The sequence below is a fragment of the Anomalospiza imberbis genome, chromosome 12 (assembly GCF_031753505.1).
Source record: "Anomalospiza imberbis isolate Cuckoo-Finch-1a 21T00152 chromosome 12, ASM3175350v1, whole genome shotgun sequence".
Taxonomy (NCBI): domain Eukaryota; kingdom Metazoa; phylum Chordata; class Aves; order Passeriformes; family Viduidae; genus Anomalospiza; species Anomalospiza imberbis.
The window spans coordinates 2,704,236-2,729,466 of NC_089692.1; the positions used below are offsets into that span (position 1 = coordinate 2,704,236).

Genomic DNA, 25,231 nt, shown 5'->3' on the forward strand with positions numbered 1-25,231 from the left:
TTTCTCAGGCCAGGCAATTTTGCTATTAAAATCTGCAGAAGTTTTTGTTTTTGAAAACAGATGAGCACCCACAAGCTGGTGTGCATGACTGTTCTCCCTTTCCCAGGGATGGAATTTAAACCCAGTCAGCAAACCTGGAGAAGGCCAAACTTCCTTAACATCAGTTTCTCGGTGAATATGGTGAGAAGGGAAGGGAGGAAGGGAGGGAGGGAGGAAGGGAAGGGAGGGAGGAAGGGAAGGAAGGGAGGGAGGGAGGGAGGAAGGCAGGAAGGAAGGAAGGAAGGAAGGAAGGAAGGAAAAGAAAGAAAGAGAACAAGCTCAAAAATTAATATTACAATTCCTTGTTTAGTTTGCAGCTGGCCTGGGGCTTCTCCTTTCACATGGGAACTGTGCATGCTCACAGAAAGATGGCACAGCCCAGTACAGGGAGGGAAGGAGAGGAATGATCCCCATTGTGAGGGTAGAGATGAGAGGAACAGGGACAGGGAGGAAGTCAGGAATCTCTGGCAGAGCTGGAGCTCACTGCAGAGTCCCAGCACACCAGTGCCTTATCTGGAAGATCATTTTTTCCCCTTGTTAATAGTGAACATGATCTTTCAAATAAGATTTTATGTTTGTTTACATTTAATAGCTCATCCTTCAGAAAGGACTCAATCCTGCTTGGTACTACATCAGTTTGGGCAGATTTAGATCTGTTGGGAGTTAAGGATGCTCCTCTTTTCCTAAGCCAAGCCCTTCAAGAAGCTGATGCTATTGACAGATTACCATTTATAGCTCTTTATTGCTTACTGTAGGTTTATTGCAAACTCCTTTCCTGCTTAGTTTTCATTTCCTCTCTCAGAGCAAACATAATGTACAGCCTATGTAAATATAAAGCATTAAGCAATTACTGGGTTATTTCAGATACAGCACTAATAATATATCATTTCTGGAAAGCACAGCTTCCCATGTCGTCTGGTACAGTACTCACTGAAAGGGAGTTCAGCCATTACTGCTGTATCCCTGAGTTATTACTCACCCACCCCAGGAAACAAAGGGGAGTCCCAGAGGTTAATGTGGTTAGTAAAGCAATTTGAGGAAGATGAGCTTGAATCTGCTTACACAGTGCACAGAGGATATTTAAACAGCAGACTCCCATCTCCTGCTCTGCAGCTCCTGCATCTCTGCCGTGCTTCTGCAGCGACTGCCAGGCTGCTGCTGGAATGAGGAGCAGCACCTCTGAGAATCTGCTGTGTCTGAGATCCCCCAGGCAAACCGCCTGGCACCAGTTCTAAGAGGCTCCATGTGGGCTCCTGCTGAAAATGAAGAATGCTGAGTTTGCATGGCTGTTGTGTGCTTCTGTCCTGCTCAGCCCTGGGAGGCAGCCTGGCGTGGCCTGCTCAGTGCCAGGTGAGGCAGGAGGGCAGCAGCCCCAGGGGAGGAGGGGCAGCTGCCAGCTGAGCACCCAGCCTGCTTCCCTCTGCAATGCACACCCTCTCTTGGAGGGGGTTAAATTTTTTAGCAGGTGCCAAAGGCACATTGGTTGGGCAGGCTCAGCAAAGTTTGTGTTGCCTGCGTTGTGCCTGTTCAGTGGGTAAACAGCAGAATGGATCTCCAGAGCTGTCAATCCCGCGCCTCCACTGGCACTGCGGTGCCTAAAAAAGATGTTTTTAGAGAAAGGTGCAGATGCACTGTGCTTCCTTGGAACACACAGCTGAAAAAAAGCTAGGATGTGCTCAAAAGCCTGTCTGTAGTCTTATTTCTCCACCTAAAAAATCCACCTTCTGAACTTCTGAAGTTCATTTGGCAAAATATTGAAATGACTGCATTGTGGCTCCCCGCTGGAGGAGGCTCCAAGTGACCCAGGACACACACACCCCTCTGAGCTCTGCAAATGCCCGTGCCCTGTGCCATTATTTCTGCTTTAATAGGTTTGGTTTTGAATGGGAGTGTGGCTGGTTCCAGCCCCCTGCCGAGCCCGCTCTGGAGCCCAGCCTCGGAGAGGGGCTGGCCAGCCCTGCCCGTGCCAGCCCCGCGTGGCAGCGCTGGCTTTTCCTTTAGCACTGAAAAATGAGCTTTTACTGATGGATTTTTGGCTGGCCTTTTCCAGGCATTTGGCTCTCAGCTGAGCTAGCTGTCATGGCAGTAATGGGACTGCCTATGATCCTGATAAGGGGTTAGTTTGCTGACGGATTATCTTGCCCTTTCCTTTTGCACTTGGGATATGAAGAACGTGCTTATGTTTTCTTAAAATATCGGATCCATAATTCCAGTTTGGGAACCATGGTGTATGGGCGTGCTTAGATATGAAGGTGTGGTGAGACAAAGAGACAAATCACAGTAGTGGGCTGAGCTTTTTATCTTTGAGTCTTGTAAAATTTGGGGTACTATAGGGCAGATCTTTGGTACAGTGTCCAGATTTAATTTGTATTTGTGTAGGAATAAGCAGTGCTCACTTATCTCTGCAGCATTTGCCAATTACATAAACAGCATTTATAATTATGATTCATTTATTTAGATTTTCTCTTGTGGGATTTCCACAAGCACAGAGAATTAGAGAGAATTAAAATAATGTGGCTAGATTACTAGCAAGGCATTATTTCAGGCTTGCTCTGACTGTATAGCATTCCCATTTGATTCAGTGTGTGAGTGCAATGGCCACAGTGTAATTCTTTATGGACATAATAAAAATCTCCCAAGATAAACATTAATTGACAGCCTGTTTGGATGACCTGATTATAACCTGCAGCAGGACCAAGGCAGGTTTTGTTTCTGGGGAAAATAACTAAACTTGGGGCACCATGAGCAACTCCCCACCAGCCATCTCATAATGTTCTTGTCTTGGGAACATACAGAGATTTCCAGTGCTGGGCTTGTGCCTTTGTTAAATTCAGAATTTCAGTGCATTGAAGCAGAAGTGATCAATAGTTTTACACATCTTTCTCTCTTTTTGATGTGCACGATATGCTGAGCAGGGCTGAAAGACACAGCTGCTATTCATTCCTTTGGGAAACACTGGCCTGCTTTGGTTAAATGATTTTTTTTCTGGAAGAAAATTTTTGATTTCTTCTAGAAGCCTTAGAAGATGGAAAAATAAATATTTTTAGTTCAGAACTAGAGAAAATTAAAATGTTTTCAACATTTCCTTAAAAAGCTGACTGCTGCAGTAGGAAAACCCCCTACATTCTGCCATTCCCTGTTCTGTGGTCTGTTCCTTGAACATCCTTCACAAAAATCCCCAACACATTCATAAAAGAAAATTAGAAGGAAAAATTTCAAGCAGCCTTGATATTTACAAAGGGAATTTTTATCAGCTCACAGTTTCCAGAAGAAAATCTCATTCCTGCAGAAGCAGTAACCCAGACATATCTCTTCTAATGACTTTCAGCCACGAGCATCAGTGTGTGATGAATTGGCCCCAGGCTGTGCAGGGAGTGGGACGCTGATCCGCTGCGAGTGGGGCAGGTTGGCAGAGAGCCTTTCCCACGTCCTGCAGAGGGAATGACAAATCCCTGTTATTTACTATCCTTAAATTACTTGCCCCAGTCCAAAGCTCCCCTCTGTACTTAGCCAAAGCTCACAGTGAGTTACAGGAATTCCAGGGGGTTAACTGAGAGCCTTAGGACTGAGCCCTGTGCCAGGACACCGGGATTAAGCATCCAGTCCTGATGGTTTGTAACTAGGCCTGGAGAGGAGACATCCTTCTAATTTGCTGCTCTTCCAAAGGTGGCAGAACCACTGGGCTGCCCCTGTGGGCTACTGGGGCCACTAAATGGTTCATTATTCTGTAGACAGCACACATGGGAAAATGGGAGGCTGGGAGAGTTCCTGGAAAGAAGAGTCCCAGCCAGGTGCCCACATCTTCTGGTAGGATTTCTGCTGGGAGTTAGGCAGGAAGGGAGCCTGCTTTGTCCATGCTGGCAGTCAGACACTTTACAGGGAACATTTTAATGAAATAGATAAATTCTCCTGTTTGGAGGAAAGTTGATTCATTGACATTTTCTGACACAACATGTTCTGTCAGAAAATCCCTACCTACTCTGAATTAGAGGGCTGGTTCTGGCCTCTGTGCTTCAGGCTTATGTTTGGATATGAGATAGTGAATTTTTACCAGTGTGAGCAATTCCCTAAAAATCACTTGAGCATTCTGGCAGTTTGTAGGATGGGGAAAAATCTAAAAATGCTTAGGGGCAAATTTTCTGTCTGGTGTACAGGGAATTTTAACTGCATAATAACTGCAGCTAGGTGGGTAGCTCACTAGGCTGGAAATTTACTTCTTCATACCTTGAGATTATAAATCAGTGTGTTTCTTTGTGTCAGCCTTGGGGATTTTGCCTTTTTTAGATCTCAACTTTGTAACTAAGTGGAAGCAGATGAAGTTTGTAATGCACAGAGAAGGGAAATTTGCACTGCTCCTTAAGTCAAACAGGGCTGAAATAGCTCAGGAAGGCTTCTGTGAGTCAGCAATGCTACCCTTTCCTAAAATCCCATGGTAATCAAATGTAATGGTTGTGCTGGGAGCTGAATGCATTTCAAATGGGAATTAGACCTATGTAATGAAGATAGTGGGGCATAATTAAGGCACTTCATAACTGAGATTGATAGATTTGCATGATACCCTGACTTTCAAGGCATCTGCCACATTCCTCCCCAGTAACCTTAAGAAACTTTCCAACGATTTGGGACAGAGGAGTGAGGAAGGTAGGCCTCTGACACAGTGGTTTAGGTAGGGCAGTGCTGTGATTTGATGTTGACCATCTGGTGGTGCCTAGTGTTTAACAGGACACTGGGCTCTGAACTGCACCGTGGACCAGACGATTGTTTTCGAGTGCACCTAATGCTTTTTCTCTTTAGAAAGTTTTGATTCCCTGAGGAAAGATCAAGAGCAATCTCATCCAAATTAAACCCATGATCCCCACATGCTGGAGATGTGAAGGGACTTGGCACCTGCTGCTTTGGTCTCCTGATGCCACTCCAGCTGAGCTTGCTCATGGAGACACTGCTGGAACCTTGTGCAGGACTGCCTCCCTCTGTGCTGCTCTAGCCCTGGGTAGGTCTTCCAGGGGGAGTAAAAACATCTGAAGGCTGCTCTGAGTGTCTCTGGTGAATGCCAGCCTCCAGAAGAGTACCACAAAGGACAGCAGGGCCTAGGAATGGGGACCATGGACCTGGGAGGGGACACTGCAGAGTTTGGCACATGAAGAAAAGCTGAGAGAAAATGTAGGTACTGTGCTACCAAGATTAGGAGGAGTTAAATCCTGCCAGAAAAATACTCTTAATTAGAGCTGACTGTAAGAGCTGACATATTTTAGAGGTTTTGATAGTGACTGAGACATGGATAATTTGGGGTGAGAACTTTTGTTGACTTTGACTTCCAGACTGCTCTTAGCAACAGGAGCAAGCATGTGGGATGCCTTATATGGTTCTAAAGGTTTACATAGTTTATATATAGTTTTGAAAGTTATCAGATTTCCCAATATTTTTCCATCTTTTTAAGTTTCCTCCTCTTCATCATATCTTAACTTGAATACAGAAGGTGTAATAACATAAAAAAATTCCTTAGCTCTTACACCACCCTAATCTGACAAAACAAATAGATCCACACTATTACACTCAAGATGTAAGGTAAACCCAAAAACCCCAATTAGCCTTTCTCACTGCTAAGTTGACATGGGAGGGATGAAGATAATGCTAAAAAAAAAAATGTTAGTTTTAAAAACCTTGTGTAAGCTGGAGAAGTTGTTCCTAGACAGCACTTGCAGAATACAGTGCCAATGTCAAAAGAGTCTCTGCACAGAAAATTGTGCAAGAACAGAGAAGCAGAACAAAACATTACCAGCGGATCTCTGTAAAATGCATGTTTCACTTCAAAACAGCTGCTGCAATAATTTTCTTGTGATTTTGACCTTTGTGAATTTAACATTACAAAGCTGTAGCTGTAGCTTTGGATTCAGGTGAAGACAAAAACCTAAAAATAAACCTAATTTGTTCCAAGACAGAAAGCTGAGGTCTGAGTAACTTCAATGTGCAATTACAGGTGTGCTCAGGTTCACTTGACTAGTTCCTGTAGAGAATCAGTTGAGAACACTTGCAGTGTTAATTTAAAGCTAGTAGCAGCACTTGCCAAAAGACAAATCAGGAAGGTTTCCTGCAGCTTTATATTGCTCTAGAAGACTTCTTCCAATGGAGTAGTTTTCTCCTCCTGCTCATTCATTAATTCTGCAGTGCTGTGCCTACTGTCAGAGTGAGATGTGGGGGGTTGTCAGTGGATATTATTATGGTTCTAAGCCAAGGAAAGCAGGGTGGTTGTGAGCCAGGCAGTGGGGGTGGGCAGCTGGGAATGAGGTGTGTCATGGCTGTGTCCTGGTGTCCCTCTCCACACTGGCACTGCCTGTGCTGCACCCCAGCAGGCTGCTGGGCCATGGGCCTTGCACTCTGCTGGCTCAGGGGGTCCTGGTGCCTGCAGGGCTGTGCTGCTGAGTTTCAGCTGAAGAGTCATTACTCACAAAGTGGTTTACAGGAGTTGGAGGGTTTGGGATGGCAATGAAGGGCTCCTTGCCACTGCCTGTTCTTGAAGGGGCTTCCTTCTGGAGGGTTTGGAGTAGTCTCTGTGCAGCTAACACAAAAGCAGTGCCCAAGAAACATGGCTAGATAGTCAGAGGTGAGGTTGGACCAAATAAACATCCAGGAAGGGATCATTTTAGGGCCAATTACACAAGCTTGTTTGATCCTAGATTTCAGTTAAGAACAAATAAAATGATTACTGCTGGGCAGTCAGAGATTTCTCTGATCACTTTAAGGCATTGCCTAAGGCAATCTATGAATATTCAATGTGATGACCTCTCTTATAATATTGCAATCACCTGAAAATGCAAATCATGGAAGTTTTTTATCCTTGAAGTATGATTTGTATTACATTATTTTTTTTTTCACTTTGATTGACTGGCACATCTTGAACTCAAGTATTCAGTGGTTAACATTCCTTGATCATTTTATGTTGATCTTGACTATGCCTTTCTCATCATAGGACTGATTATTGAAGTAGTTGTGTGAGCTCATGCTAACCTGGTTTCAGATTATTCCAGTGGGTTTGAACTTTTTTTCCCTCTAATAGAACCCCTCATCTGCAGTGTCTGTACAAACTGGCTCTGATGCCTCTTTTTGTGCAGGGCTGGGGATGCTGGGTTCCACACTGCTTCCTATTCCATCAGCTGTGGACAAAGAAGCCATTTGATTCCCTGTGTCTTTTCACCAGAGCTAGCTGGCTAGCTTTTATTTAGCATTAGACTAAATAAAAAATCTTCATTCACAGTTCCATGTAGGCCCATTTTCTAGGCTTTGACCTTTCCCACTGTTCTCCTTCAGACCCTTACCAAGTGGTACAGGTCCCTCCTGAAGGACAGTGCCCCACACTGCTAAGCTTCCCCAACAAACTGCACAGCTTGTAGACTATCCCTTTCGTGGCAGGCACAATCTTCTCTCTCTCAGGATTTTTTCATAGAGGAGCACAAAGGAAAGAAAGAGAAAACAATTTCTATTTCTGCTCCTTGTTTTTCCCATGTGGAATGTGTTTGGAGAATTGTTTACCTGGGGTGATTGCTTGCTTGGGTTCTGGTGAGGATTGTTTGAGCTGATGGCCAATCCAACCCACCTGTGGCTGGACTATCGCAAGGAGGGTCATGAGTTGTGAGTTAGATGTGGTAGTTAGCAAAAGTAGGTTTGAAGTTTTAGTATCTCCTTTAAATAGAATATTAATGTATTATAGTATAGTTATAATAAAGAAATCATTCAGCCTTCTGAACTGGAGTCACACATCAGCATTTCTTCCCACTGGGTTTGCCTGCATTTACAATACCCTTTATTTATGCATGCCTGTCTCTTTCAGAATTGTGGCATTCTTGATTGCTACTCAGTATCATTTACTATAATTCTTAGATCCTTTCCTAAAGAACTTCCAACTAACCAATTTTTCTCCATCTTGTATTTCTTCAGTGGAGTTTTTTTGCAGGCTCTTATTGAAATAAATTAAAAATAAACCCTCTTGTTTGTGCTAGCTCCCCAGCTTGTTGGGGCCATTTGCAATTCTGATGCTGTCCTCCCACACATTTGCAGTCCCTTTTGGCTGGGGGTCATTTGCAGATGTACTGAGAATACTCTGTGTCCTACCTTCCAGGTCACAGCCATGTGGCATTGAGCAGAGCTGGCTCGGGACAAATCCCCAGGCAATACCTTTGTTTTGTGCATCCTTCCCTTTCGAACAGTAAACAATCAATAACTCCTCCCCAGCTTGAGTCACCCTGTCTTTCTTGCCTCCTCCTACAGAAGTTTAATCTACATTGTATATCTGTGGCTTATATAAAAATATGAGAAACAGTGTCAGAGACTTAGTAGGTTAAGTACGAGGTTTGCCCTCCTCCCTTCACCACAAGGTCTGCTACCTTGTTGCAAAATGAAATGATATTGTTTTGATATTTTTTTTTACATGACAGATTCATGCACAGGGCTGTTCATCTCCTTCATGTCCTCCCTGGCCTTACAAATCACTTGTTTATTTGTTCCAGCATTCTCAGCTGCCCTTTCATTCCTCACTGCCATCCTCCCCCGTGTTCAGCATGGGCGCTGTCACTTTCCAATTGTTTTGTGTCTCTCCATGACTTCTCCAAGGTGAATTCCTAGCGATGCTCCTTGTGTGTAAAGCCCTGTGGGCTATTTACCTCAGGAACTAATTGCCTGATGCAATCACAGAGACCAGACTTACTCAAGTACCCTTGAAACTCGGTAGCTGTGTGTTTTCTTTCCCTTTATGCAGATGGTGAGTTACTTTCATCATAGGTCTTAATTGTTGTCCACCTACTGTGGGCCTGTTGATGGAGATTGTTGCTCAGAAGAGAGCCTCGGAATCCTCAGCATTCACCTCTGCCATACAGAGGTATGACACTCCTGGTTTTCCTCCAGTTTCCTCAGTTATTAGGGTTCTTGTGAGTTTACAGGCTTGAGTTTACGTTGGGCAACTCCCTGAGGGCTCCCCTGACAGGGGGAAACCCTCCTGAAGCAGTTCTTTGTCAGGAAAAGCAGACACATGGGACTTTTTCAGGACTTTTTCGGTCTTCAGGTTCTTGTTTTATTGTTATCTTATCATGACTTCAGCACACTGTCTGCACCCAGACCTTGCATGTGTGAAAACAGCACAAAAATGGCTAACAATCTCTTGTTACAAGGCCTTTTCAGTCTAATCAAAAACTAAACTAATCCATTAAGAAATGACACCTAGATTATTTCTCTTTCTAACCCAATAACTGATCCCTAAAGACCCGCAATGCAGATTTTTCTGCCCAATTACAAGATACCACCCAAACCCAAGAAGAAGGAAGAAAGAAGAAAGGAACTCGAGACAACACCCTGTGTGCTCCATCTTGTACCCATCTAAAATATGCTAAAAATCCTAAAACCTAAATTTCTCACCCATGTGACGTTCTAAACTACCCTCTACAATCCCTACAATCTATTTCACACTTTCGTGGTCTCTAGTTTACTTTGAAGCTTTGGAGGCCTTCTCCATGAACGAGGGTCAAAGTCAGTGTTTTTCTGGGAGTCAGAGCACCCCAGGGCAGACAGGGGGATATTCTCCCTGCCCTGGGTTTCCACAGGTTCTTAGGTAATTTCCTGTAGCACATTCTATGATTTCCCTGACCTTCCAGCCCACTTTGCAGAGTGACAACGCCTGCCCTGGCAGGGCTGGGCACACCAGGTGACACAGCCCAGCTGGGACCCTGGGGTGGGCACGCTAGGGCTTTGCTGCTGCAAAAAGGCAGCTCAGCCAGGGCTGCTCAGTGAGCACACAGAAATAAGCCTGTCTTAAGTCACCTCCACCTCTTGTTCTCAGTCTATACTGAGTTAGTGCAAACTAATTACATGACAGAATCACAGAGTATTCTGGGCTGGAAGACCCACAGGGATCATGCAGTCCATGGATTCTCAGATGACCTGGCCTTCATTTTCCTTTTAGGAGGCAGAAGGCAACTGGTGGATGTCACAGACAGCCCTTGTCCTCATGCTGAGCTGCTCTGTTGCAGTTCTGTCACACTCACCCGTGTGCAGCATGGCCAAAGCACCACAGCTGGGAGGAAGTTACAGACAAGGAAAGTTCTCTGGCCCAGCCAGTCTTTGTGATATATGAAAGAATTGTGTTAATTTATATAAAGTGGCTTTTGCTAAGGCTGCTTCTACTTGAATTTGATTTTGAAAAGAAGAAATTATTCTCCCTCCTTAATGCAGACTTTGAAATGCTTATTGCATTCTTCGTTCAGGTCGCTCGGTACCTGAAGCATCCCACTGCTTTTCTCCTGCAGATAAAATGGTGCCTTTTGTTTCCCCTTGTTCAGGCTTGACCTCTCCTCCTACCCTGCCATCCACATCTCTCTGATGTCTCAGTTTTTGTGGGCTTAACTGGTGCATGAGGAAGCCTTTGTGGAGGATTTAACGGAGACCGTCTTGTAGGTCCTGACATTGCCCCTTTTAGTTTCAGCCCCTGGCCTCTCCCAGCTCCAGCAGGATCCTTCCCCCAGTGTCCCAGTTCAGTCTGATTCATCTTCCTTCCAGCAAATTTGCCATGAGAGGCTCCTAATCCTCTGGTTGGGGAACTTGCATTTCCCAGAGGGCACAGCACTGATGCCAGCTTTCCTGGCCAGCTGACGTGCTCTCCTGTCTGCTACTCAATGCATGAGCTAGAAAAATCTAATAAAACTTTTACAACTAATAAAGCACTGCCACTCTCACCTGCTTTTCTCCCTGTACCTCTTTTGTATCTTCCCTTACTTATAAACCTGACATCTCATTTTCCTTCTCATCATTCTTCTCATGCTTGTCACTTGCCCATTTTCAGATTTTTCTGCACCTGGTAGATTTGATAAATGAGAATTGGACTGTTAATGATTAGATAAATTTCTGTGTGAAGACAGGGTTAAGAGATCAGGATTAGCTAGTTCTGAAGAAAACTAGTTGGACTTGATGTATAAATCAGAATTTCAAGTCAAATTTCTTCCCATTTGCTGCTTTAAAAAAATAAAAGGAATGGAAATATTAAATTGACAAGAGAAGGACAATTCAAAAACTAGTTTTTAAACATGTCATGGGTGCCTGGAACTTGCTACTTTTTGTCTATCAACATATAGTAATGTTCATGGAAAAAGGCATTTATTTATGTGGCTAATAAGAATTCATACAGTTAGAGAGGATTTAATTAATAGAAGAAGTTTGTAAGATGTATGCCTAAAGTATACTCAGAGGTGTGTGTGTCCATTGAAATAACCCCCCTGGCTTCAGAGCACACAGCAGCCACTCATGGGAGAGAGTTTTGTTATAACAGAGGGATCCAGCCCTGCCCCAGCTGCTCCCCAGGCACCCAGCAGAGATTCCTGGCTCAGGAAAGCTCAGGGCATTTTAGACAGTCTGGCTGCACATGGTGTTTTATGGGATGGGTAAAGTGGCATCTCTGTTTCAGAAAAGTGTGATGAGATCTCTTCACGAGAACACACAGTTAGGTGGACTTTAGTTTTCTATAACTTTCAAATACAAATATAAATACACAGACTATGGCTCTGAAGGAGTCTGTGCTCTTTGCTTTCCCAAGGCACACCACAGAGCCCTTCTGCATGGGAGAGATCATACCTGGCAGATCTCTACTGACCCCACACCTTAAAACATCTCTCTCTGACATATATGCACATGTATATGAATATACAGGAGCCCTAACAAGCATTTTTCCTATTGGCTTTTTTGAATATTAAAGATCAATATTTTTGTCATTATTTTGCTTTTCATTACCTCTTTAAAGCTGATGTTAAGTGACAAATTAGACTCAAAACCAACCACAAAGAGCTGTCTCTGGCTGAGGTATTTGATTGAAAATAACCACAACCATGGCAGCAATAGTATTGGTATTGGCAATAGAGTTATAAAACCAAGCACATCTCCTGAGGGCTCTATATACTGAATGATCTAAGACTTGGATATCTTTTGTTGTGCAGCAAAATGCCAGTATAACTCACTCACCATAGACAAGCTAGGGCAGACACTGTGAGTCAGTCCCCAAAAGTTGAAATGCACTCTCATCAGCTGCAGCAAACAGCTCCTGGTGGGTGTGATCTGTGGCCTGGCCATTCTCCAGTGCCATGCTGGGCATTCCCTGCACTGGAGTGCACAGAGCAGGTGGGGACATCCCACCTGAGGTGACTGTAGGGACCTACAAGCACAGCTGGGGTGGAGGGGTGTGACGTGACCCTGCTGCTCAGCCCTGCTGCTGCTCCACAGCCTGAGCTTTGTCTCCTCACTGCCAGCCTGGGGCTTGGCTGTGCAGGCAGCCACATCAATAATGTTGGATGAATAGGTATTACTGTAAGTCTTTGATAAATAGTACAGCAAATAGGGGGCAGATAAGATGCTGTAATAAAAAGACAAATAGGTTACATGAGATAAGCTAGGAAGAAAACAAGTGAGATAGCTTTATAAATCACATCAAGGAATTATGAGACAGACAAGTTTGATCTTTGCTAGAGAGGCTAATGGGGAAGTATGGGCAGTATCTACAGACAGGAGAGCTGGACACTGGTAAATGAGAGACACAGGATTACAGGAAATTATCTTTCCATCATTACACTATTTAGATCTGGCAGCTTGGGTGGATTTGAACTCACCATCTATCCTGCTTTTATCAATGACTTAAGCTAAAAGAAGAGCAAAAATGTTCACAAAGGCCTTGAGGTCTCCTCAGAAACTGCAAGTGATGTCAGTAGTCGTGGGAGCAGGTCCAGTATTTTGTTTCCCTTGGCTGTTGAAGTTCTATGTGCTTCTTGGTCCGTCTTGTCTGGGATCACACCTCACACTGTCAGAAAGCAGGGTCAGGGATTTCATCCAGTGCCAAGCCAAAGGATGTACTGCACAGCTCCATCCATATGGCAGCAGAGTAGAAATCTTTGTAGGATCCTTTTTTGCAGGGATTTGGGGGCAGGTGAGCCATGAGCCAAGTGGGGGTGTCGTCAGATTCTGAAAGTCCCTCTGCAGCTGATGTGCTTCATCCCTTTTTATAATCTCCTTGAGCTAAATGACACATTGATAAACTGTCTAGGATAAATAGTGTTTTCCAGACATTACTAGACAGTGGGGAATTTTTCAATGATCCTTTGTCACCGTTTAGGATCAAAAAGGTTTGTACCCAGTGAAACGGGAGGAAGAAAAAGCTTCTTGATATTGCAGTGAGTGTTTAAGTATCCTATTGTTTAGTTAACATGTTTTGACAGATTTGGTTTCAAGATGCATAAAAGTGTAAAAAAACACTGTTATATAACCCTCATCAGTCAAGGATTGAAATTTAGATTTACTTCTTACTCAACAGAGCTATTGTCTTCTACCATGGAGCTAGTGAAAATGCATAGCCATAACAGTGCTTGGATTTAAAACACAATATACCAGGTGGACTGGCATGGAGTGATCAGAATACTAAGTGTCACTGGTGGTTTGCAATGAGCCTGAGAGATTATTTGTTTTAGGAAGAAAGATGAGTAGGCTTGCTGTAAAAGTGTGAGGCATCTCTGATTGGGGTACACCTGGTAGACAGGCCAAACATCTTTCACTGTGATTAAGTGGTATCAGACACTGAAGCTGGATTGCTTGTTCTGGTGATGCTGTTGCTCCCTGCGTGCCATGGCAAGTTAATCTGGTTCAGAAGTAGCTAGGGGACGAATTTTGGCATTTGGAGTATGTTTTATCACCTGCTCCCCTTCTCTGATTTCTCTATTTGAAGTAGGGTCTGTGTGTGAGAACAGTCCCTCTGAGCTTTGATCTGCCTCAGGGTTTGCCCTAATGTCACTGCAATCTCTACCACACAGAACAGAATGCTTTAAAACAGAGCATGGCACAATCTTCACCAATTTTGAGCTGGGTTTCTACTGCTGTTTGATTTTCCACATTCTGCACGTTTCCACATGACCTGTACCTAGTACCTGCTGTGTTAGGGCTTCAGAGGGGAGTCTCAGGGGACCCTGCTGACTACTGAAACTCCAGCTTCTGGTCCTTGCCTTGCTCCCAGCAAAACAAAGGTGATGTGCAAGCATGCCATGTAAGCAGGTCACTTGCATAGGAATTCATCATTTTGAGCCTTTCCCACGCAGTGCAGACTTCCTAGCCTACAATGAGGAGGAACAATAACAGCAGTGCTAAACAACAATGTTTGTAAAATGGCAGTTTTGGCTAACCAAGCTCCCCAGTGCTGTCCCTCCTTGCTGGCAGCAGTATCTCCTGGAAGGTTGGCCAGCCTTGGCTGCAGGGACATGCTGCTGGAATACACAGTTGGCAGAAAACCCTACTGGGAAAAGCAGGCACAGCTACTGATTTGGATGGAGTTACACTTGTTTACACTTGAACAGAGCTCGATCCCCAGCTCTGCAGTAGTATTTAGATTCCTGGTGCTTTGCTGTGTCTGCCATTTGCTCAGGCCACCTACACACAGAGGCAGTGCTGCAGCTCCTCAGGGCTTACAGCAATCTTGTTAGTTAGGGTTTTGTATAGGGCTTGCCTTTTCCCCTCAAAATGTATTTAAACAAGTAGTAGCACTATGTTCTGCTTTTTTACTGAGCCAGTAGCAAAGGAACTAAGCACAACAAGAACAGCAGGAGAAATACAGCAAAGATGTGGGGGATTAAACAACAGGCTTCTTCTCATCTTACCAGCAAAGCTTTAACTGAAATGTCTTTACAGAAAGAATTTGAATGGTTCTGATTTTACACAGAGTGACATTAAAAATAAATGCAATATTTTAAGCATTGTAAAATCTCTGTTAGTGGACTACTTCAGGCTCTGCCAATAGACAAGAATATGCACTTTCTCTTGTTTGCAAGACTGTGGCAGTGGTGAGGGTATTCCTAGGGTAAAAGGGGAATGGTCCTGATGGATGGAGGCAGAGTTGCCACTGGTGTGTTGTAAGTCCTCTCGTAGCTGCTAATGAAGAGGTGCTTGCTGCTGCTGTTTGTAACCAAGAAGGATGAGGGCTCCCCGAGGCTCTGATTCCTGTGCTCCTGGCCATCCATAACTCTCAGTGTAGCAGCATGACATGAGCAAGAAAATGAAAAGGAAAAAACATTGGTTGTCTATAAGCATCTTTGAAAAATTGATCCAATAAAATGTTCAATGAATATATTCACAAGTAATCTATGCAGCTCTATGAGCTGAAAATAAATATGGGAAAGAGGAAGGTCAATCATTATATACCTTGTTCCAAATAAATCAAATAAGCTGTCAGATCAATTATTTGTCAAATATGAATCGAGCAATTTTTGGTCTCCTCTAGTAGTATGTCAAAGAACCACATAATTAGCATTAGCCTGGCTCACCAGTGATGTTGACTTGGCCTTGAAATTCTGTAGGCCACGTTATTAAGCTGCTCAGAGTCTTCATGAATTTGTTTGTTTGGTTTGGCTCTGCATTGCCAGACGTCCAAACAGATGCATGTCATTGCTGGGTTTGCTCCTGAAGAGTTCCATTTTACCTTCTGCCCTTGGCAGATCCCTCACAGCAAACTGCTGTGAACATCTTCTCATTTGCTTCCATTTGCTGTAGCTGATGCCTTGAAGATTTCTGTTCCTTTGTCTCCTTGTTACCCTATTTGATTCACTTATTAGCCTGTAAATGTCCCTGGGAACTTAGAAATCTTGCCTAGATGGACCAGTGACTCATTATTAATAGAAATACCTTTTGAGAACTCATTTGTATGTTTTGTTGGTAGGTTCTCCTCTATTCTTAAGAGTTCATGTCTGCTCTAATTTGAGAAAAGACTTTGATTCTTAATTTTGTGCTCAGCACTGGGATGCTAACTGACAGCATCTCTGCTTTTCTTCCCATTTTAATATACACAGCATTTAAAGCCAAATCAGGAAAAATCACTCATTGACTGTTTAACCAATGACTTCAGTAGAAGCTTTGCCAAAAGAAGATGAAAGGTTTGGGCCAGTTATCAGTTTCAGTACTACAGAAATACTGGAAGGCCTCATACTCTATGTCTCATGCTTTAGACAAGCACAGTGGGGGACAAAAGACTGCCCAAAGGACAAGAGACCAGGGAGTTTCATGAGCAGAGGTGGCAAAGAGGCTGCAGGATATGGGAAGGGAGGACATACAGACTTGGGAAGGAAGATCTGAGTACAGAAGTAGAAAGGAGACTTTGAACAAATGGAAAAATCTCTCTAATTCCCAGTACCCACAGTATCATCTTCTGAGTCAGCTTCTCATTTCAGTTGACTTTCTCAGAACTTAGACTCGTGTACATGTAATATTTGATGACTTAGGCAGAAATAGGTCTATTTTCAAAGCTGATCTATGCATTACATATTGAATCCATTATAGATTCTCTTCTACTTTAATGAAAAACCTGCAAGAATGGCTTAAAAAATGAAAAGAACTTATATCATAAATCGGACTGAGGCACTTGCTTGAGAATTAGCATGAATATGTAAAAACTTCCCCAATCAAATAAATGGTAGTAGTAGAACTATTCTAATATCTCAGCATAAATAAAAGAGATGTAAGTGCACTCTGCATTCTGTGGCATTTTGTGCATCTTTGTCAGAGGTAATATTTCTGTAGTATTTAAAGGACACATTCTGTCTTTTTATGCAGGGATGTATTCTGACATGAGAGCAAGTCCTGATTAATCTGAGTACTTGGATCAAGAATTTATGGCTTGTGTTCAAAAACACTTTAAAAAGTAGTCCTGCTCTGGAGGAGATACGGATGTACATGGAGCTCTCCATGACTCATGAGCAAATGCATGGAAGCAAGTGCTGTAGTGTACTGTATCCTCAAAAGGAACTGTTCAAAGGATGAAAAAGTGGCATAATCCTGCTCTTGGGCAGTTTTTTCACTCCAGACTGTGGCTCTGCATTGTAGTTTTCAGCCATTGAAGGGAAAGATCACTAAGCAGAATTAAATATTTGGGTCAGAACTGTGATTACAGTGTAGTTCTGTTTTGCTAGTTACGCTAGTTTTTTACCCAAAAGATTTAAGAAATCTGGATTGGTAACAGAAATGAACAGACAGAATGAGAACAGCAAACAAATTAAACTTTGAGCCACTCTATTCTTCTATTTTATTTTCTTTCCTGGGGCTTGCTGGGCAGTACAAATGTTGCCTTGTTGACACTCCTATAGCCAATAGCACCTTTTCTGTGCTTGATAAGGGAACAAGTCCTTTCCACGTACCTGGGAGAACAGCACACTCAAAGTAAAACTATTATTTATTTATGGAACAAATGGGAAGGTACTCAGAGAAGATCAAGTATGTAGAATGAAATGCCAAGGTTTTCTTTTACATCACAGATGGAAGTGATTTGCTGTCATCCCTCATTTGGAAGATCCTCGTCATTGTGGATGTTCTAAGCCATCCATCCCCATGCAGAATATCCAGGCCTCTGTGTGCTGGGTTGTCATGGGTACCCGTGAGTGTCCATGACCTCTGTTCAGATGGAGCATAAACAATCATGTTCCTACACAAAGAAAAAATCCTCTTTTCATCAAAAGAGCCGAATTTGGGCTCACGCATCTCCCTGTCTCTCCACAGAAGCTTGTTTTTTACTCAAAAGCAGCAAAATAGAAAACATTTTACAAAAACATCAGCATAGCTGCAGCTTTGGAGTGGGGCTGGGGGAGAGGAAGGTTTTTTCCCCAGAGGAGGGGTAGAATGACTGTTTTGGTCTCATGACCTTGGAGAAATGAAGGACCCTCAGAAAATTTTGGAGTTTGGTCTTGCCTGTCGACCACTCCAGCATTTATGGTTGTAGCCAAAGCACTGACTGAGTGCCTACCACCAGCTGCCATCTCCTCTCCCTCTCCTAGGAGCAGGGGAAGCAGCAGATTGGAAGTAAATCACCACAAAATGCAATAGCAAGTAAGGATTCAAGCTTTCTGCCCCCTGTTCCACCTACTCTAGAGATATTTCCCAGCCTGTGGCCCATGGGTTCCCAATTTTGATGGAAAACACAGGCTGACTTTGAAATGTGACAGCGATTCAGAGGGAGGGAGGAGAGACTGCCAGATGGCTCTGCTTTGCACCTTCTTCAGTTTGCAGGATAACACTTTGTGATTTGCCATAAATTTATCATTTTCTTCTGTGCTGTGGAATGAAGCGAAACTTTTGGCCTCTTGGCTCCATCTTTCCACCTAAGACCAAAATGCTGCAGTATGGTGGAGGGAGGAGGAAGAATGTCTGCTCTTGTATGTGCAAAGGGAATAAATGGGGGGCGTGCAATGGAAAGAAGGAGAAGCAGTTCATGAAGAATATAACCAGCAGATCTGGAAACACCCCCTCTCTGCCCACAGGGAGTGCCACACATCTCATTCCTCTCAGAGTCTGGCTGGAGGTGTCTTAGATCCATGAGACCAGAAGGAGCTGTGTATTGACGTGATCATAATCTAAGGTGGAATTATAGCCTGAATTGATGAACTTTTGGAGGTGCATTACTTGTTACTGTACAAATCCAAATTACACTTTCTTTGCTAATTTTTTTCTCTCTTCCTGCTGGTGCAGCAGAAAATTGTGAAGCAATTCCAGTGGGGCATGGTGGCCACTAATCTTCACACCGAGTGACAGTGGGATGTGCTGTGCTTTCAGATCTGTGCTTCAATGTCCTCCTTTGTCCTTCTGGCCTCTCTTCAGAGCTTCCATGGAGAAAATTTTAACCATGCTTTAATTCACTTTCACACTGTAACTAGTAGGAGTGTGATATTATCACATTACATGATTATTTTTGGTAGTTTCTACCAGGGACTAAAGAGTAACAAGACTATAAATGCTCATTTCATGACCTTAATACAATCCTTCTAGTTTATGAAAATGTCAATTTTCTTTTATGATAATTTTAACAAATATAGCACATAGAGCAGAAACTTGCAGTTGGGAGCTCTGATTTTTTTTTTTTAAGTTCAAGAGAGAATTCAGTACAGAAAACTTGTCAATAGGAGAGGTTTGGAGCATGTGTCAACATTTGCAGAGAAACTAAGTTTATGCATGTAATTTCCATATTCTGATTGAATTCTCAACCAGACTTTTAAAATTATAGTCCTAAAATTTGCAGTGATGTTTAGTCTCTTCCAGGTTCAAATCAAGTCATGTGCATGCACTGGGTTGTTTAGCAGGACAGTGTGGCTCTATCATCCACACACAGAATGAAGAGCTTCCCACAGCTTGCCTCCCTCCATTTTGTGTCTGTTGCCAACAGAAGTCTTCTTGTGTAACTGGTGGAAGAAGGAGCTCAGCCCAGGAGTATGGATATTCTCAGTTCAGTCAGAGAGAAAAAGAGAGAGATTCTACCAGGCTGGGCCTGGGAGAGAATTGGAAAGGAATGTCAATAATCCTCTATCTCTCTCGTTGTTCACATTGTTTATAGATATGTTCTGCCACCGTGCATCATTCAGAGCACACCATGGTGTGAGATGTTTTTACTCTAAGACCAATGAAATCAGTCTGCACGATGCTCTCCATAAAAAGAGTGATGTATTTGAAATAAATCAGTTGAGTTTTCTTCTCACCTTCTGACTTGGAGTCTTCGTTGTTCCCGTCCTGCCTCAACAGCGACACAGGAGATGTTCCGTGTTGGTCATCAGCTCCATCAGTGTCCTGCTGCAGCTGAGGAAGGATTCATGGCCCTGCATGCCCCCATGCAAGCACCCCTGTTTCACTTCAAAGCAGTCCCCCCCAAATCCTTCAGGTCCTTGTGTCTCCCCTATCTGTGCCTTTCCTGTTGTTTTGGTGCCTCTGCAGCAGCACAGCACAGCATGAAGTGTTCTGTCCCCAAGGAGGATGAGTTTTTGCAGAGCCCAGTTTTCTGTCCATCTCCCAAGCTCAAGGGTGAGCTGCTCTGTGTGCACATCTCCTTCAGCCATCCCAGTCAGACAGGTTGGACCAGAGGCTGGATACTAGCAGTGGGATGAGCAGTGAGCTACACTTAATTGTTTGCATGTGATCTAGATGCATTTTATAATTAAGTAAAAGTTAAATATCTGCTGGTTTTGCACTCTGATACCTAAGCACCTTTTCACTACAATGTTACTTGAAGTGGCTCCTTCAGAACAGACACCTGTAGCCACTTGCCCTCTGATAGGGCATTAAGAGCACAGAACCTAATAGCTGCCATCATTTCTCAAAGAAGCTGCTTTGTTCAGGGACAGCCCAACTTAGGTTTAGCTATCAATTTACTGTAAATGTGCAAGCAATTTCACTTCTACTCAGAAATGTATCTAAAGCATTAGCTTGCAAACAACTGTATGTGCAGAAGTTTGATTTTCTCGAGAGAGCATTGTGCAAACGTGACGAGATAAGAATAATTAAATCCTTTCTGTCTGCTCCTGTTTTAAAAGTTCTTCAATGCTACTGCAATGGCTAGAATCACAAATCTGCTTTTTCTATGGAACATATCTAAATGGAAATAAAGATAGCTACAACTATATGTACTGTGCTGCACATGTGAGCTCTGGCCAGGATAATAGCTTTAATGTAAGAATTCATACATTTCTGATAGTACCTGCTGTATTTTTGGTACTCCGATAGGAATTCCAGACTTTGAAATAAATCCTTTCTCTATTCAAATCCTATTCAAATGAAAATTGTAATTTAGACACAATGACATGATTTAAAATAATCTGTGTAGGTTGCAGCAAGAGTCTGTCCTTAATAAAACATTGATCTCAGTCTTATTTGTCACCTTTAACAAGGTTTTTCTTGCAAGGAAGAACTGTCTCCAGAAGGTCTAGTTTAAACAATAAAAGAGGATGAAGAGGCTCCCTGTTTTCCAGACTGAGTTTGTTTTATGAGAGTAAATTCTGTTAAGTCTGAATTTAAACAGAAACTCATCAGGAAAACAAGTATCAGTTTCAATAATCTAAGATTTTAGTTTGCTTGGGGGTTTTTGGAGTTTTGTTTTATTATGAGACTTGGTGGCAAATCTGGTAGGACTAAAAATTGGCAGGTTTTGTAAAAACAAGCTCTATTTCTTTGAACTCTGTCTCAGAAGTGTTTTCAGGTCCTGGAGTTCTTTTGAAGCAGGAGGTCTTCTTTTGAAGCAGTCTGTCATGGGAATCATCACGAGTGTGCTTGGCACTGGGCAAGTCAGGAGTTTCCCAGGAGTCTCCTGCCGTGCTGGCCACGTGTGGCTGACAACTCCCAGCCCTGGTGGGGATGGTCCGGATCCCTTCTGGCAAGGGCCCCACAGAGCCTCAGCCACTGGGCCTGGGACACAGACAAAGCAATGCACACACTTGCGCCACTCCCCTCGGGCCGGGGGGCAGAGCTCCGTGGTGCCAGGGTGTGATGTGGCAGTCTCAGCACACTGACCTTGGAGAGGTTCTCCTGATGAACGACTGCGGCTGGAGCCCCTCCACGGGCTGTCACAGTGCTTAGAAAACAACACACAAATTCACTTCCAACTGAGATGCTGCTGAAATCTTTCTAGCAGAACGGACTGATTTCCGGAGAGATGGGCATTGAGGCAGGATTTTCAGGCCCTGGTTTCTTACTACAGAGGTAGGCAAGGCAGAGAGAGGAGGCCAGGATTGCACAGGTCTCCCCTGCTGCCATGAGTTGTCCCACAAGAGATCCATTCAAATTTTCTTTTTATGAACTGGTGATGGTTAGAAGGCAAGGGACTTCTTCACCCCAAAAAGGATTTGAACTCACATTTCCCACATTCAAGAGGCTCAGCTGAGGCCTGTAAGATTAGGATCGTAGTTGGAGCTGCTATTCTCCAGTTAGCTTTCTCTCAGTAGGTTCCATGTTTGTCCACAAGTGAACAAATAAATGCTGTGCTTCAATCCAAACCCCCAAAGCTTGCATGAGTGAAAGAAGCTGCTCTTAGTGCTACTGCACTGCTGTGCCACCAGTTTGTCAGAACATATGATTATATATATGATATGAATAGCAAGAAGCTTTCCTTTTTTGCAAATGCCAAGGCTAGGGGAAGGTTTGGAAATCACATAGTATTTTTGTGACAAATTGATCAAGATTTAATACTTCTTCACCATTGCCACATATAAACAAAAGGACTTTATTTTGTAGATTAAACAAATTCTGGTGAGTGGCATCTGTTTCTTGTTGGCTCTCAGGGCTGATCCAACACTGCTTTTCCTTAAGCTTTCACAGCACTGCTCTGTTGCAGTAATGCTGGATAATACTACGGCCAATATTTATTGTTCCAGGACTACAAAAGGTAGTAGCTGTTGCAGATACTTTGATCATTTCACTTCTCCATTGAATGAATGCTACTTCCATGAAGATGTAAAAAAAATCCAAATAAATAGTTCTAATCAAAGAACACAGGTGAGAGTCAACCGTGGTTATGTATGTGTAGGCAAGAGCAGAAATCTTGCACCTGGTGTGGGCAGGCTTGTGCATTCATAGCACTCAGCCTGTCTGTTTATCAATATTGTGATCACTTAGGAAAAACTGCATTTCTAAACCCTTAGTTTTGATTTTCATTGTTTTGTCAGCAATTTCCATATGATTGGCAGAACTTTGGATATGAAAGCCTACTTTAAGCACAGAAACATTAGATCAATCATGAGATTTTATAGCTATTGCAGTTGTATCCTTTTCACTTGCCACCAAATGCTGAAACACTGGGGATTCCCACTTTCAACTGTCTGGAAAAAGTAGCAGAAGACTTGCACAGATTTGTATCATCTGCCGTGCATTTTGTGATAACCTGGTACACACAGTCATCACGAGGAGCTCGAGGCCTACATGAACCCTTGAATGAGTCCATGAATATTTTCAAGACAGGGCAAACACCTGAGTTAGTGAGCAGGCAAACACCCCTGCTCAGCTGGTGTGCTGTGCTGGCAGTACCTGGAGTGTTGTGTAGCTCAGCCTTGACTCCCTGTGTGGAATAGCCTTTTTTGCTGTTGACTCTTCCAAGTGACAGCAGAGGTTTTACACTGTGTGTCTGAGCACACCCTTGATTATATTACTCTTTCTCTGCTTGCTACTGGTATAGTGAAAATATATTTTCATTTCAGTGATTGAAGTCTCTGTGACATCTAACCAGTGCCTCACAAAATAAAACTGGTGCTCCTTTTATCTCTCCATTATTCCTTTAGCAATCTGATTGTCTATTTTTTCATTTCCTATGTACATTGGCTGAAAACCTTAACAATATTGCACTGTAAGTTTTCTCTCTTTTATGAGGTAGATTGCTCCAGTGACTTTCCAAATAGTAATTTCTTCTGCAAGTCCTTTGCTTGAAGACTTAAAAGTCTTTGTGTATCTACAATTACCATCTATTAATCCAAAATTATAATCAATCTAATGCCTCCATGGTATTACAAATGGTTTGGATGTTTTCTCTGATTTAATCTCATCTGCAAAATTTGAAATGTGAATTTCAAGGCCATCAATCATACCATTTTTATACATGATAGTACAGTGGGAAGATTGAGTTCAAAAGTTCAGGTGTGTGACTTGTTTCTAAGGTCTTTTTGGGTTACATGTTATTTATGCTTTCTGCTTAGTATTTCTACTTAGAGCCCTGTTAGTTATGTTTGATACCTTGGAATTCTGTTCTGCTGGATTTTTAGCTCTTCTGGTATTTTGTTTTTTTAAGAAAATAATTTTTTCCCATCATAGAAGAAATTAGGTTAGAAAGGTCAACCAAAGCCCTGGTTCAGCTGAAGTCTTTCAATGAACTTCACTGAGTTTGAGATCTGTTCTTCAGAAAGGGGGATAAAACTGAGGTGGAAGCTCATTGCCCTCAGCAGCCAGGACTGAAGAAGGCTGAAAAAAATTGGCTACCTGCTCTCCCTCCAGTGTGGTGTGGATGGGTATGGATAAGTGGGTGAATAGTATTTGATTAGAAGTACTTCTGGAGTGTGTGGAGCACTTGATATTTGCATATCCTACCATTCTACCACCAATATATTCACCATCAGAACAGTAAGGAAAACAGTGTTCACTTGGAGATTTTGATAATTTGATTTTCTGGAAGTATTTGCTGCAATAAAATAGTTCAAATCATCTCTCTTTTATTTATTTTTCTAATCTGAATTTAAGTTTCTCCTTTTTGTGTTTTTTTTTTTTTTAAGGTCAAATTGCTGCTGTCCATGTAATGTGCATATGTTTCAGAGGAAACATCTGTTCTTATGTTTGGATTAATAATATCCCTGAACCTCTCCCACATGCAGGTGAGGCAGCCCTGTCACCCCAGGTACCTGCCTGTGGGCACCCACACATTGCTTGCTACTTCTTGCTGGCTTTTTAAGGAAAGACCTATTGGTCAGATTGGCTTGGCTTAGATCACACAGCTTCAGCCAGAAAAGCAATGATATTCATGTTCTGTTCCCCAGGAGCAGCTGGAAATGCCTGTTTGAACAGAAAATACAGTCTGTACAAAAGCTGCCTCCAGCACAGGGCTGGCTGGGAGCAATTGCTGCTCTCAAATGCTCACAAGGAGATGGGAGGGTAGGAGGGAAAGGAGCACTGCTGCCTGTTTGGTGTCTGTGCTGCTGGTCTGAAGGACAGGCTTGGGGAAAAGGATGGGGGGAAAGGAGATCCTTAAACTGATGAGGAGTTGAGCCTGCATTTGATAGTGTAGAGATTAAATGTTACGTCTCTACATTCCCACTGATTTTACTGAGGTCACTGGAACCTCTCAGGGACTCAGCTGTCTGCCCAGGCACAACTAATTGCAGGATTGAACCCAGCTGATTATATTTGAAATTGTCTTTTTAATGGTTACTCCATTTTCTGAAGTTCTGTCATGTTAGTAGAAATCTAGCATTTTTAATAAATCTATATTTTGTGTGATCTTGGATTCAGAAGAGAGCTTGTTAAACTTCTATTTGTACTGTTCATCCCATCGAGGTTGCTTACCATTGCTGCACAAGAAAAGGAAACATATCAAATAGAAAAAAAATCTGTTTTATAGTTGGCAAATGCCTGTATTTTGTCTTTGTATGATGTGTTGTCATTCATCATCCAACCTTGGGGAAATCACGGGCACTCTAACAATGTAAGAGGCCAATAAAAAAGAAAATGATTTCAGTAAAATTTGAGCTAGGGATATGTAAAAGAGAAATGCCCCTGGGTAATAAAAATTACCCATGCATAATGGCTGTGATGTATCAAGCAGGCATGCTGCATATACCCACAGTAGCTCAGCTGCAGCTGTCCCTGCTCACCAGGCTCAGGTGTACAGAGATGATGGGAGAGAGCCGGCAGAACA

At 43.0% G+C, this 25,231-nt stretch overlaps 1 long non-coding RNA gene across 1 annotated transcript in view; it reads left to right on the forward strand.

The window, feature by feature from the left end:
* The window catches only part of LOC137481040 (uncharacterized), a 64,285-nt gene extending 39,827 nt beyond the window's left edge, over positions 1 to 24,458 (forward strand). Inside the window, exon 3 of the long non-coding RNA XR_011003266.1 lies at positions 24,192 to 24,458. This is a non-coding gene — a long non-coding RNA (uncharacterized lncRNA). The remainder of the gene's footprint in view (positions 1 to 24,191) is intronic.
* Positions 24,459 to 25,231: the final 773 nt, after the last annotated feature.